The following is a 13,451-nucleotide window of genomic DNA, read 5'->3' on the forward strand; positions in this document are numbered from 1 at the left end:
TTGGGGCAGATTCACAGAGATCGGCGTATCTCTGTGCGGGCGTAACATATCTCATTTACGTTACGCCGCCGCAAGTTTTTCAGGCAAGTGCTTTATTCACAAAGCACTTGCCTGTAAAGTTGCGGCGGCGTAGCGTAAATCACCTGGCGGAATTCAAATTCGGCGGGTAGGGGGCGTGTTTCATTTAAATGAAGCGCGTCCCCGCGCCGAACGAACTGCGCATGCGCCGTCCCTAAAATGAATTGCACTAAATGACGTCGCAAGGACGTCATTGGTTTTGACGTGGACGTAAATTACGTCCAGCACCATTCACGGACGACTTACGCAAACAACATAATTTTATAAATTTTCGACGCGGGAACGACGGCCATACTTAACATTGACTGCACCTCATAGACCCAGGGGCAACTTTACGCTGGAAAACAGCCTAACATAAATGTCGTAACTTTACTGCGTCGGCCGCGCGTACGTTCATGAATTCACGTACCTAGCTAATTTGCATACTCGACGGGGAAATCGACGGAAGCGCCACCTAGCGGGCAAAAAAAAAATTGCATTTAAGATCCGATGGCGTAAGAGACTTACGCCTGTCGGATCTAATGGATATCTATGCGTAACTGATTCTAATGCCGCGTACACACCATCACTTTATGTGATGAAAAAAAACGACGTTTTTAAAAACGTCATTTTAAATGACCGTGTGTGGGGGAAAACGTTGTTTTATGTCTTCTGAAAAACGACAAAAAAAATTTGAAGCATGCTTCAATTTTATGTGTCGTTTTTCAAAACGTCGTTTTTTACTTCACAGAAATTGACCGTGTGTAGCAAAAAACGTTGTTTAAAACGACGTTTTTACACCCGCGCATGCCCAGAAGCTAGTTATGAAGCGAGCTTCAATGGAAAAACGTGGTGAACGTAACCTCGCTTTGCTAGAACATTGTGAGAAAAACGATGGTGTGTAGGCAACTTCGTCTTTGAAAATTGAAGTTTCAAAAACGTCGTTTTTTACTTCACAGAAAATGCCGTTTTTTTTCATCACATAAAGTGATGGTGTGTATGCGGCATAAGAATCAGTCGCATAGATACGACAGGCCAGATTAGGACTTACGACGGCGTACATGGCGATGCACCGTCGTAAGCCCTTTGAGAATCTGGGCCTTTGTGTTGTTCACCGGTCTACACCACTAGCAAATCTGGCACCCGAGGCTGAACATTTCTTTTGCATGTAAATGGTATGTGGCAATATAGCGGCACCAAGCCAACACTGTGGGTGAAGTCAGATTGCATCAACAGTGGGAGGGGCTTAAAGGGCCATATGTTTTAATGACTGTGCCACAAGCGACTATGTAGCAGACAGTCCAAACCTCAGTATGCTCATTTTATTAAAATAAAACTGTTCTATTGCATATTCTTTACTACAAACTAACCTTAAAGTGATATTCAAGTTTTTGTTTTGTTTTCTAAACAATAAACATGTTATACTTACCTGCTGTGTAGTGATTTTGCAAAGAGCAGCTGGTTCCTCCTCTTCTTGGGTCCCTTGCCAGCACTCCTGGCCCCTCCCTCTTTCTGGGTGCCCCCACAGCAAGCAGCTTGCTATGGGGGCACCCAAGCAGGCACGCTCCTGAGCTGCGGTTTTGTGTGTCCATTCACACACGTAGCTATGACTCTACTCTGCTTCCACCCTCTTTTGATTGGCTCACTGGCTGTGATTGACAGCAGTGTGAGCCAATGGCTCCCGTTGCTGCCAAAAGCCAATCAGGAGTGTGAGTCCCCAGACAGCCAAGGCTCTTGTGGACATTGCTTGATCGAGAGGAGGCTCAGGTAAGTATTAGGTGGGGATAGGGGGGCTGCTACAAAGTTTTTAAAAAGCTTGTGCCTTTACAACCACTTTAAAGCGGGGGTTCACCCTTAGAGGGCACTTTTCCCCCTTAGATTCCTGCTCGTTATTACTAGGGGAATCGGCTATTTATTTTAAAATATGTGCAGTACTTACCCGTTTACGAGACGCATCCTCTCCGTCGCTTCCGGGTATGGGCTTCGGGAATGGGCGTTCCTTCTTGATTGACAGGTTTCCGAGAGGCTTCCGACGGTCGCATCCATCGCGTCACGATTTTCCGAAAGAAGCCGAACGTCGGTGCGCAGGCGCAGTATAGAGCCGCACCGACGTTCGGCTTCTTTCGGCTACGAGTGACGCGATGGATGCGACCGTCGGAAGCCTCTCGGAAGACTGTCAATCAAGAAGGAACGCCCGCTCCCGAAGACCCATACCCGGAAGCGACGGAAGAAGATGCAGCTCGAAAACGGGTAAGTACTGCACATATTTTAATATAAATAGCCGATTCCCCTAGACCGAACGAGCAGGAAGCTAAGGGGAGATTTTTTTTTTTTTTTTAAATGGGTGAACTCCCGCTTTAACAATGTGCTGAACTTAGAATGCAGTAATCAGGAGTAAGCCCAGGTTCACACTGGGCTGCGGGAGTGAAGCCGTGCGAGTTCAGCTGAACTTGCACGGCTTCACTCCCGCTTGTCAGTCCCGATTTCAGAGACAGTCAATGTAAATCGCGGCCCGAAATCGCAAAAAGTAGTACAGAAACTACTTTTTGAAATCGGTGCAGCGCCGCAGATGCGGCGGCGCACCGATTAGGACGGTGCCATTGCGACAATAGCCGGTAAATGCCGCCAATTTGACATTGCGATTTGGGGTAATATGTGAAGTGGGGTAAAACTGTATTATACTTGATTATACAGCTCCCGCGCCTTCAGTCCACGACTGTCCTTCCTCCCGCTCTCCACTCTGTGAAAGGTAGGAGTGGAGAGGGAAGGGAGGAAAATGTATGAAAATGTTAAGGATGGGGAGCGGGGGCAGTGCTGTGTGTGTGGAGGGGTGGGGGTCATGTAAAGGGGGCATCATGTAAAGTGGGCAGTACTGTGTGTGGGGGGATATGTGATGGGGGCAGTACTGTGTGGGGGGGGGGGTATGTGATGGGGCAATACTGTGTGGGGGGATATGTGATGGGGCAATACTGTGTGGGGGGGATATGTGATGGGGCAATACTGTGTGGGGGGATATGTGATGGGGCAATACTGTGTGGGGGGATCTGTGATGGGGGTCATCTAAAGGGGGCAATACTGTGTGGGGGGATTTGTGATGGGGCAATACTGTGTGGGGGTATATGGGATGTGGAAATACTGTGTGGGGGGATATGTGATGGGGTAATACTGTGTGGGGGGGATATGTGATGGGGCAATACTGTGTGGGGGGATATGTGAAGGGGGTAATACTGTGTGGGGGGATATGTGAAGGGGGATATGTGAAGGGGGTAATACTGTGTGGGGAGATATGTGAAGGGGGGCAATACTGTGTGGGGTGATATGTGAAGGGGGGCAATACTGTGTGGGGTGATATGTGAAGGGGGGCAATACTGTGTGGGGGGATATGTGAAGGGGGTAATACTGTGTGGGGGGATATGTGAAGGGGGTAATACTGTGTGGGGGGATATGTGAAGGGGGATATGTGAAGGGGGTAATACTGTGTGGGGAGATATGTGAAGGGGGGCAATACTGTGTGGGGTGATATGTGAAGGGGGGCAATACTGTGTGGGGTGATATGTGAAGGGGGGCAATACTGTGTGGGGTGATATGTGAAGGGGGGCAATACTGTGTGGGGTGATATGTGAAGGGGGGCATTACTGTGTGGGGTGATATGTGAAGTGGGGTAATACTGTGTGGGGTGATATGTGAAGTGGGGTAATACTGTGTGGGGTGATATGTGAAGGGGGACAGGGCTGTCCTATGAGGCTCAATAACTCATGATCTGTTTGGACAGTGCTGATTGGCCCTGTGCCAAATCACATGCACCCCCCACCCCCCCCCCCCAAAAAAAACTTTCTAGCAATACACATCAAACTGAGCATGTACAGAGTGCCCCCAGTGCTTTGTTCTATCAGCAGATGGGTCAGGGACTGTGGAGGAAGGGGAGGATCAGAGAAGACAGGCTCAAACAGCCTTTGTACACAGCGTGCAGGATTAACCCCTTAGGCTCCACAGTGAGTATAACAAGCATGCTTTACTTTACTGCACATACAGACTGATTTTACTGTTGTGGGTTGTTTGGTAACACTATACTATGGACTTGGGATCAAAGCTGGCTTTACCTTTCATCTTGCCATTGTGCATTTGGCTCCCCTTCTCTCTAAATTGTTATGGCTGCAAGGATCTGAATCTTCTAGATGTCATCTAACAATGGCCAGGTTTCAGCACCAGCTTCTGTATTCTCATAGAGGGAGGACAGGGTGGCAGGAGGCCACATGTTCAAACAGAGGTTCTTTGTGCAGCTTCTATATTACAAGAGGCAAATCGTGCTTAGTCAGCAAGATGTGTACAGTAAAGCTGCTGTATAAGCTGGATTCCTGCTTTAATATACAGTTCAGTTCAAAAACGTTTCCTTTGTGTAAAAACGCCATCACAGATAGCCCGTGGGGCACAATTGACTTGATCAGATTCCTTTGTTTTGTAGGCATGCAGGAACCCGATAAACCCCATAACGTCAAGGCTTGTCATGCAAAGAGTGTCTCCAGTCAAACAGTTAAAGGATCAGTAAAGCAATTTTTTTTTTAAAATAACAAACATGTTATACTAACCTCCACTGTGCAGCTCGTTTTGCGCAGTGTCCCCGATCCACGTCTTCTGGGGTCCCTCAACGGCTGTCTTGGCTCCCCCCGCAAGGACTCAACACCTTCATGCGAGCGAGCCATAGCCGCCGACTGTATCACGTGGCCCCGCCCCCCGGTGCGCCGCGTCATCGGATGTGATTGACAGCAGTGCCAGCCAATGGCTGCGCTGCTTTAATCCATCCACTGTAGCCAATCAATGGCCAGGCTCAACGCCAAAGAGGATGTCGGGAGCGAGCGCGGGACTTTTCGAGGGGTCAGGTAAGTATAACGGGGGGGCTGGTATTGTCGGATGTTTTTTCACCTTAATGCATAGAATGCTATAAGGTGAAAAAACATTTACCTTTACTACCTCTTTAAAGTATAAATAAATGCAAAACTTTTTTTTTTTAGTTTTGGATAGAGTGGAGAGGGATTAGAACACCCGTCAGGGAGATTCACCCTTTCCATTTGTTCGGTTTACCATTATCATTGAAAGTAAACGGAAAATCGCACATTTTGGGCTGTCTCCAGAAAAGTAATAGAGGGGAAATCTTACAATGGGGACTCTAGTTCTAGTGACCTTCTTCTCCTCTTCTCTCCCCCTTTTTTTTCTTACTACTTGTAACGGAATGACCCGTGACACCCAAAGACTTTTGAAGGATGGGGGGGTACTCCTCTGCCAGCGTCACTGATGACTCTTGGGTCTAGGGTCACCCTGTGCCCCTTTTCGGGCATAGGGTGACTGATAAATGATAATTCATGTTTTGCAGGATATCTTGGAATATCACAGTTTGATTTCATGCTGACCCCCAACCGGTCAATAAGAGTGTCTACTTCAATGCTTAACCTAGGCTGTTGAGATGCTAACTAAGTCTGCTATTATAAGATGTTAAAGTATCTTGCTGTGATTACATTCTGTGTCCATTGTACTAATTAAGTATGGAAGGTCAGATGTCTTCTTTCAGGGGTAGGGAATTAGCATGTCAATTATGTTTGGTAAAGGAATGTGTTTGTGTAACAGGTGAGGGGAACTTGTCGGAGACAGGTTGTCTGGATAATGACTAATAATTAGCTCAACTGAATGTCATTGTCTAAGAGAAGGTGTATTGAAGCCCCCCATTGTGTGATGCTGGGGGTGGAGAGTTTCATTGTCACTGTAACATGCTTGTACTGTATAAGAAAGCTAAGAAACCATTAAAGTTCATTCATACATTTTGAAACCAGAGAACAGAGCTGTGCGTGTCTCGTTCATTCTGGGAAATGGGATGGATCGTGTCTGCTAGATTGTGGAGTGTCAGATAAGCTGTCGTGGTTGATGGAATGGGAGTATCGTAAACGGTGGTGACACTACTCTTTCTACTTCTTTTCCTTTATCTCCCGTCCACCCCATGCTTCTTGAAGCTCAATGTTCCGTAATTATTATGGTAGGAATACTTGAAACTTTACTGACAGATTGTATCAGTTCTAAAATCTCTTCTATTAATATTCCTGCTATCTATCATAAATTATTATTTGGTTTATATTCCAACTTAGGGCCCTTTCACACGTACGGATCCCATGAGGATCTGTACCTTTCTCATCCGCTTGCTCAGCGGGGATCGCTCTGTTGATCCCTGCTGAGTCGGCAGATGACAGGGCGGTCCCCGCACACTGTCAGATCTCCACTCTCCTCTATGGAGGGAATCAGATAAACACGAACCGTCTGTCCGTGTTCATCTGATCTGCAGACGAGAGGAAAAATAGGGTTTTCCTCCGTCTGCAGAATCGGAGCATAGCGGACACCGATGATGTTTTTCTTAAAATAACAAACATGTTATACTTACCTCCACTGTGCAGTTCGTTTTGCAGAGTGTCCCCGATCCATGTCTTCTGGGGTCCCTCGGCGGCTGTCTCTGGTCCTCCCCGAAATTAGTCACGACAGTAATGCGAGAGCTCGCATGGTGGTCAGTAATTGTGGGCGCGCTCCCGTGATACAGCGAGCAGCCATAGCCACTCACTGTATCACTCGGCCCCGCCCCTCGGTGCACCGCGTCACTGGATGTGATTGACAGCAGCGCCAGCCAATGGCTGCGCTGCTCTCAATCCATCCGCTCTAGCCAATCAGCGGCCAGGCTGAGCGGCGAAGAGGATATCGGGAACGGACGCGGGACTTTCAAGGGGTCTGGTAAGTATAACGGTGGCTCGGAGGGGGGGGGGGGCGTCAGCATCAGATGTATTTTCACCTTAATGCAGAAATTGCATTAAGGTGAAAAAACATTTTCCTTTACAACTCCTTTAATAAAATCTTTTGACAAGAAAAGGGATAGCATATAAAAAGAAAAAAAAAACACACCAAAGTTCTGCAGATTCCATTGCGACTTTACATTGTGACTTTCATGATACTCAGTCTCTGGATGGGTGTGCGACTTGGATGAAACTTTGGCTGTTCACTTTGCCTTTGAATGCTGCACAACTGTCACAATAATAACATTAAAGGGAAGTTCCAGCCTTATTTTATGTTTATGAAAAGTCAAAAAGACAAAAAGTGTAGCTGCTGGCTTTAAATAAACAGACACTTACCTGTTCCACTGTCCAGCGACGCAGCCGCCTGGAGCTTCACTCCCCCCCCCCCTCTTCGCCAGCGCCTCCATTCTAATTGTGGGCACCCGGCTGTGACAGCTTTCGGCTTCACGTTTGGGCACTCACTGCGCATGTGCGAGTGGCGCTGCGCTTCCCGAGTGGACAGGCGATCGCCTACAGGGAGGGGCCGCCAAATGGCGATATGACGAGTCGCCTAAATGGTCCCTGGGCGGAAGGAGGAAGTGGGACAGGAAGTCCCACTCCTACTGAAGCCCACACTCCCCCTCCCAAAAAAAATGACATGCCAAATGTGGCATGTAAGGGGGCGAGGAGTGGTTTAAGCAGAAGTTCTACTTTTGGGTGGAACTCCGCTTTAAGATGCAACTTTCATGAGTTTACATTGCAGTCTATGGCACGCAAGTTGCATAAAAGTTGCATCACAGCAGTGCAGGAATCTACTTTAGGTTGCATAGATTTGAACATCTTTCATTGAATAGATGGACTTTAACCTTTTATGCGACTTTAGGTGTCCAAAGTTGCACTGCAAGTCACACAAGTGTAAATTTGCAAATGCGTGCAACTAAACCCCTGTTTCGCCCCTTCCAGTGCTCCTTGCTGTGAAGACCAGTTATAGGTAGGGGCAGTGACTGTTTTTTTTTTTCCCCAAGTGTAAATGGAGCCTACAAAAAATTTAATAAAAGAAAATAACAAAACTGGAAAGACTGCAAAAAAGGAAGGGCAAAGGAACAGAAGAGCAGAAAGATGAAAGAAATAGAATAAAACAGAGATCAAAGGATGATGAATAGGTTAGTCTATGGTGAACACAGAGAAATTACAACAAAGCAATAAAGAAGGAAAAAGAACATGAAACACTTAGGCCGCGTACACACGACCGGTTTTCTCGGCAGAATTCAGCAAGAAACTCGATGGGAGACGTATTCTGCCGAGAAAACCGGTCGTGTGTACACTTTTAGCCGAGAAACCCGTCGAGGAACTCGTCGAGCCAAAAAGAGAGCATGTTCTCTATTTCCTCATTGGGCAATGGGAAAATTTGGCTTAACTAGTTTTTTGACAGCCGAACAAGGAACTCGACGGGAAAAACGATGTGTTTCGCCCGTCGATTTCCTCGGTCGTGTGTACGCGGCCTCAGGAAAAAAAAAAAAAAGTACAATAGGAGATTTAGAAAGCAAAATATGGACACATCCAGAAAAAAAAATTGCACAGTAAGAAAAAGAACTATCCCTGAAAGGACCTTTGCTGCACATAAGGTGAAATCACCTCACAGCAGACTGCTGACCCAACCTGGAAGTAGAAAGTCTGATGGAATCTTTTGTAAAAACTTGCTGGATCGCTAATCCTATTCTTCTAAAAAAAGAAACTGGAGCTCAACGGGACCAGACAGGGTCAGGAAGAACATTAGTATCCTCTCCTTAATGACAGGTTTATATTTCCAGTGGGTTCTGCCTAAGTATTCATTCGGGTCCAGGACCATCCTGATATCCATGTCCCCCTCACTTATCAGAATGATCAAAGTCCTGTGGCTGCCAGGGAAAACGTATCAATGCAGAACTCCCGCCCAAAGTTTTATTCATTACTAAATTTAACATTTCATTTACACAGCCAATGACATACACAAGATTATATGTATTTATTAATAGGATTTTAAATGGTATAATTTACACCGTAGGGGAGATTTACTAAGGCCCCTTTCACACTGGGGCGGGAGGTGCGGTGGCGGTATAGCGCTGCTATTTTTAGCGGCGCTATACCGTCGGAATTGCTGCGGTATTCGACTGATAGCGGTGCATTTTTAACCCCTGCTAGCGGCCGAAAAAGGGTTAATACTGCCGGCAATGCACCTCTGCAGAGGCGCATTGCCGGCGGTATAGCCACGGTGTCCCATTGTTTTCAATGGGAAGGAGCGATGGAGGAGCGGTAAACACACCGCTCCTCTCACCGTTCCAAAGATGCTGCTAGCAGGACTTTTGGAGCAATCCCGCCAAGGCATCGCCTCAATGTGAAAGCACTCAGGCTTTCACACCGAGACTGCAGGGCAGGAGTTTTTCAGGCGGTATTTAGCCGCTATTTTTAGCGCTAAAACACCTGAAAAACTCCTCAGTGTGAAAGCGGTATAAGACTGGTCACCAGGGGTCAAGTCCTGGGGAAAAAAAAAGTGGGAACTCCCACTCAAGATCCACTCCCCCACCAAAAAAAAAATGATACGATCCACTGTACCACTGTAAGCAAGTTCTTTCTAAATCCCGCGATAACTAGCGGCAGACCGCAATGTCTCCTGGGAACATGACAAAAGCTCCCAGGAGGCATTGCGGCATCGAGGAAGTGACGGATGAATCCATATACAGGAAGCGGCCAGTAACATAAAGGATTACTAAGGTTCGCCTGCCCCTGACAGTGACTCGAGCTGGGCATCGCCGCTTAGTGAATGATTGGCTCGGGCGGCTCGGCTGCTCTAGACCTGCAAAGGGAACTGAGTTCCTGCTGTGAAAAAAGTGCAGGAACTCTGTTCCCACGCGTTCCCGCAGGACTTGAGCCCTGCTGGTCACACATAATCTGGTGCAGCTGTGCTTAGCAACCATTCAGCTTCTAGGTTTAAGCCTTCAACCCGCAATGAACGCGGGTCTGAAAACGTGTAAGTTCAGCTGAACGCGCACAATTTTAAATCTGCATTTCAGTGCGAGTTCGGGGGCGATTTGTATAGGTTCATGCACATATGTCTATTAAAATCGTCCCTGAAGTCACCAAAAGTAGTGCAGGAATTACTTTTGGAAATCGGTGCGGCGCCACAAAGTCGGCGTTGCACCGATTGGGACGGTGCCATTGCAGGTAACAGGCTGCGATTTGGCATTTCAAATTGTGCCCATGTGAACATCTTAATTGAACAAGCCGAAGTTAGAGGCTGGGTTCACACTACTGCACTACTTTCATCCTACTTTGCTCTGCTACATTGGTCCTACATTTATCCTACATTGGTCCTACATCCATCCTACTTTCATGAACAGGATACTACTTTGGTCCGACTTCAATGATATTCAATGGGTTGAAGTAGGATCAATGTAGGACCAAAAGTAGTACAGGGAGCATTTTCAAATTCGGACCGACTTGTGTAGGACCAGTTAAGACAGCTCTCATAGGGAAACATTGATTTTCACACGTCCTGCTACATGAGCTCCCAATTTAGGAGCGTTTGTCGGACAAGTGTGAACCCAGCCAGAAGCTGATTGGATAACATGCACAGCTAGGGTTGCCACCTCATCCCTTTAAAACAGAACACATATGAATTACACAGGTTCTGAGGCTAATTTAATGCAGGTAAGGCACCAAATGAGTCTAATAACCACCTTAATTAGCCACAGAACCTGTGTAATTAATATGTGTTCTGTTTTAAAGGGATGAGGTGGCAACCCTATGCACAGCTGCACCAGATTCTGCGTGCATCGCTTTTAGTAAATCTCCCCCTGTGTGTTTACCAGTGTTCAGGTGAATTCATTTTAATTGTCTTTGTGAATGTGCTGCCACGGATAGATAGATCGATTTTCCTCAGTCCCCTCTCCCCTAGTGATCAGACTGCAACATATTAATTTTGAGGCTGAAGCATGGGCTGATCTGTGTTAGATGCTTGTGAACACCAAGAACTTAACGGGCACCAGGATTTCCATGATTGTGTCATCTTTGAGCTGGCATTTCGTTCCAGGGAGTAGATGGTGACCCTGGATGATGTCTGACTCTGAACAAAGATGGTGCCATCCTTTTGGAAAGAAAAGCAGAAGGCATTTCCAGGGGGGACTAGGGTCTCAGTGAGAAGTGGAAAAAAAAAAACTTGGAAGTGTTACACTGGCATTACTGAGCATGCATGCACTTAAAGGAGAAGTACAGCCAAAGCTTGTTTGGCTATACTTCTATGGACCACAGGAGTGCAGTTCGTTCCGGTTGAAGCCCACTGTCGGCTGACGTCACAGAGCGTGTCCAGGCTTGGGAAAGATTTCGGCCAAAAATGAACGGCTGCACACCATAGGAACATTCCAGAAATAGCAAATAACAGCCAACAAAGACAGAGTGTCCGAACCTAGGAGGTGACACGTGCGTTTCACACTGACCTCAGTGCTTCTTCAGTGGTTTGAAGAAGCACTGAGGTCAGTGTAAAACCTACACGTCACCTCCTGGGTTCGGACACTCTGGGGCAGATCCACAAAGAAAGTAGGCCGGCATATATACCGATACGCTGGCGTACTTTCAAATTTCCGCGTCGTATCTTTGTTTTGAATCCTCAAAACAAGATACGACGGCATCTGGGTTAGATCTGACAGGCGTACGTCTTCGGATCTTAGATGCAATTCTTCGGCGTCCGCTGGGTGGCGTTCCCTTCGTATTCCGCGTCGAGTATGCAAATTAGCTATTTCTGACGATCCACAAACGTACGAGCGGCCGTCGCATTCTTTTACGTCGTTTCCGTTCGGCTTTTTTCGGTGTATAGTTAAAGCTGCTATTTGGTGGCGTACGCAATGTTAAGTATGGCCGTCGTTCCCGCGTCAAATTTGAAAATATTTTATTTTGTTTGCGTAAGTCGTCCGTGAATGGGGCTGGACGTAATTTACGTCCACGTCAAAACAATGACGTCCTTGCAATGTCATTTAGCACAATGCACGGTGGGAAATTTAGGGACGGCGCATGCACAGTTCGTTCGGCGCGGGGACGCGCTTCATTTAAATGAAGCACGCCCCCTACTCGCCGATTTGAATTACGCGCCGTTACGCCGCAAGAGATACACTACGCCGCCGTAACTTACGGCGCAAAATCTTTCTGGATTCAAAGCTTTGAAAAGTAAGTTACAGCGGCGTAGCGTATCTCACATACGCTGCGCCCATGCAAATGTACGTGTGAATCTGCCCCTCTGTCTTTGTTGGCTGTTATTTGCTATTCTTTTAAAATAAAATCGTTGGAACGTTCCCGTGGTGTGCAGCCTTTCTTTTCTTCCTATTGATCATCTGTGGCTTGAACCCAGCGCATCCGGACTGTAGTGATGGCTCACCTGGAGCGGCATCTTCCTTGTTCAAATCTTCGATTTCAACCATATGATCGGGATCCACCCAGATCCCGGGACTGGCACCCAGCTCAGCCTCTCAGCAAGCAGCTGAGAGCCTAAAGCAGGAGCTTGCGCACTGAGAGATCGGCAGTGTTTGATTGCTCTGTTCTCAGCCTAATGCCCCGTACACACCATCACTTTATGTGATGAAAAAAAACTACATTTTTAAAAACGTCACTTTAATTGACCGTGTGTGGGGGAAAACGTCGTTTTATGTCTTGTAAAAAACGACCAAAAAAAATTGAAGCATGCTTCAATTTTATGGGGCGTTTTTCAAAACGTCGTTTTTTACTTCACAGAAATTGACAGTGTGTAGCAAAAAACGTCGTTTAAAAAGACGTTTTTACACCCGCGCATGCCCAGAAGCTAGTTATGAAGCGAGCTTCAATGGAAAAACGTGGTGGAACGTAACCTCGCTTTGCTAGAACATTGTGAGAAAAACTATGGTGTGTAGGCAATTTTGTCTTTGAAAATTGAAGTTTCAAAAAGGTCATTTTTTACTTCGTTTTTTTTCATCACATAAAGTGATGGTGTGTATGCGGCATTAAGCTACTTTTCACACTGGGGCGGGGGTGTTTTTCGGCAACTAGTGGGCACATTTAACCCCAACTAGCGGCCAAACAAAAGGGTTAAAAGTGCCCGTGTTGTGGTGCTGCCAAGGTGCTTTGCAGGCGCTTCAGCAGCGCTGCCCATTGATTTCAATGCGTTTTGGGAATGCTGTGTATATTGCTCCCACACCGCCCAAAGATACTGCTTGCAGGACTTTTTTTCCATCCTGCAAGCGCACCGCCCCAGTGTGAAAGCACTCAGGCTTTCACACTGGGGAGACATGAGTGGCGCTTTTCAGACGCTATTTTTAGCTCTAAAACGCCTGAAAAGCGCTTAGTGTGAAAGGGGTCTTAGAACCAGCGGGGGCTGATGCTGCATCCACCTAGGAAAGTATCATTCCGAAAAGAAAAAAAACCTCAGCTTCTCTTTTAACATGACAAATATATCCGACGGCCGAGTTCTGACAATACGAAGTGCGTTTCCTGTCTTTACAGCTTAGAAAACAAAGAAATCTTCAGAGAACACGAAGCCGTAAATGTAACTAAGTGAGAAAACGAAATAAAAACTACAAACAATGTCGCAGCACA

General features: G+C 46.8%; 1 protein-coding gene across 1 annotated transcript in view; it reads right to left on the reverse strand.

Moving 5' to 3' along the window:
- The window catches only part of LOC120932821 (poly(U)-specific endoribonuclease-B-like), a 30,077-nt gene that overhangs the window by 12,718 nt on the left and 3,908 nt on the right, over positions 1-13,451 (reverse strand). The gene's annotated exons all lie outside the window — the stretch shown is intronic.

The sequence above is a fragment of the Rana temporaria genome, chromosome 3 (genome assembly GCF_905171775.1).
Source record: "Rana temporaria chromosome 3, aRanTem1.1, whole genome shotgun sequence".
Classification (NCBI taxonomy): Eukaryota; Metazoa; Chordata; class Amphibia; order Anura; family Ranidae; genus Rana; species Rana temporaria.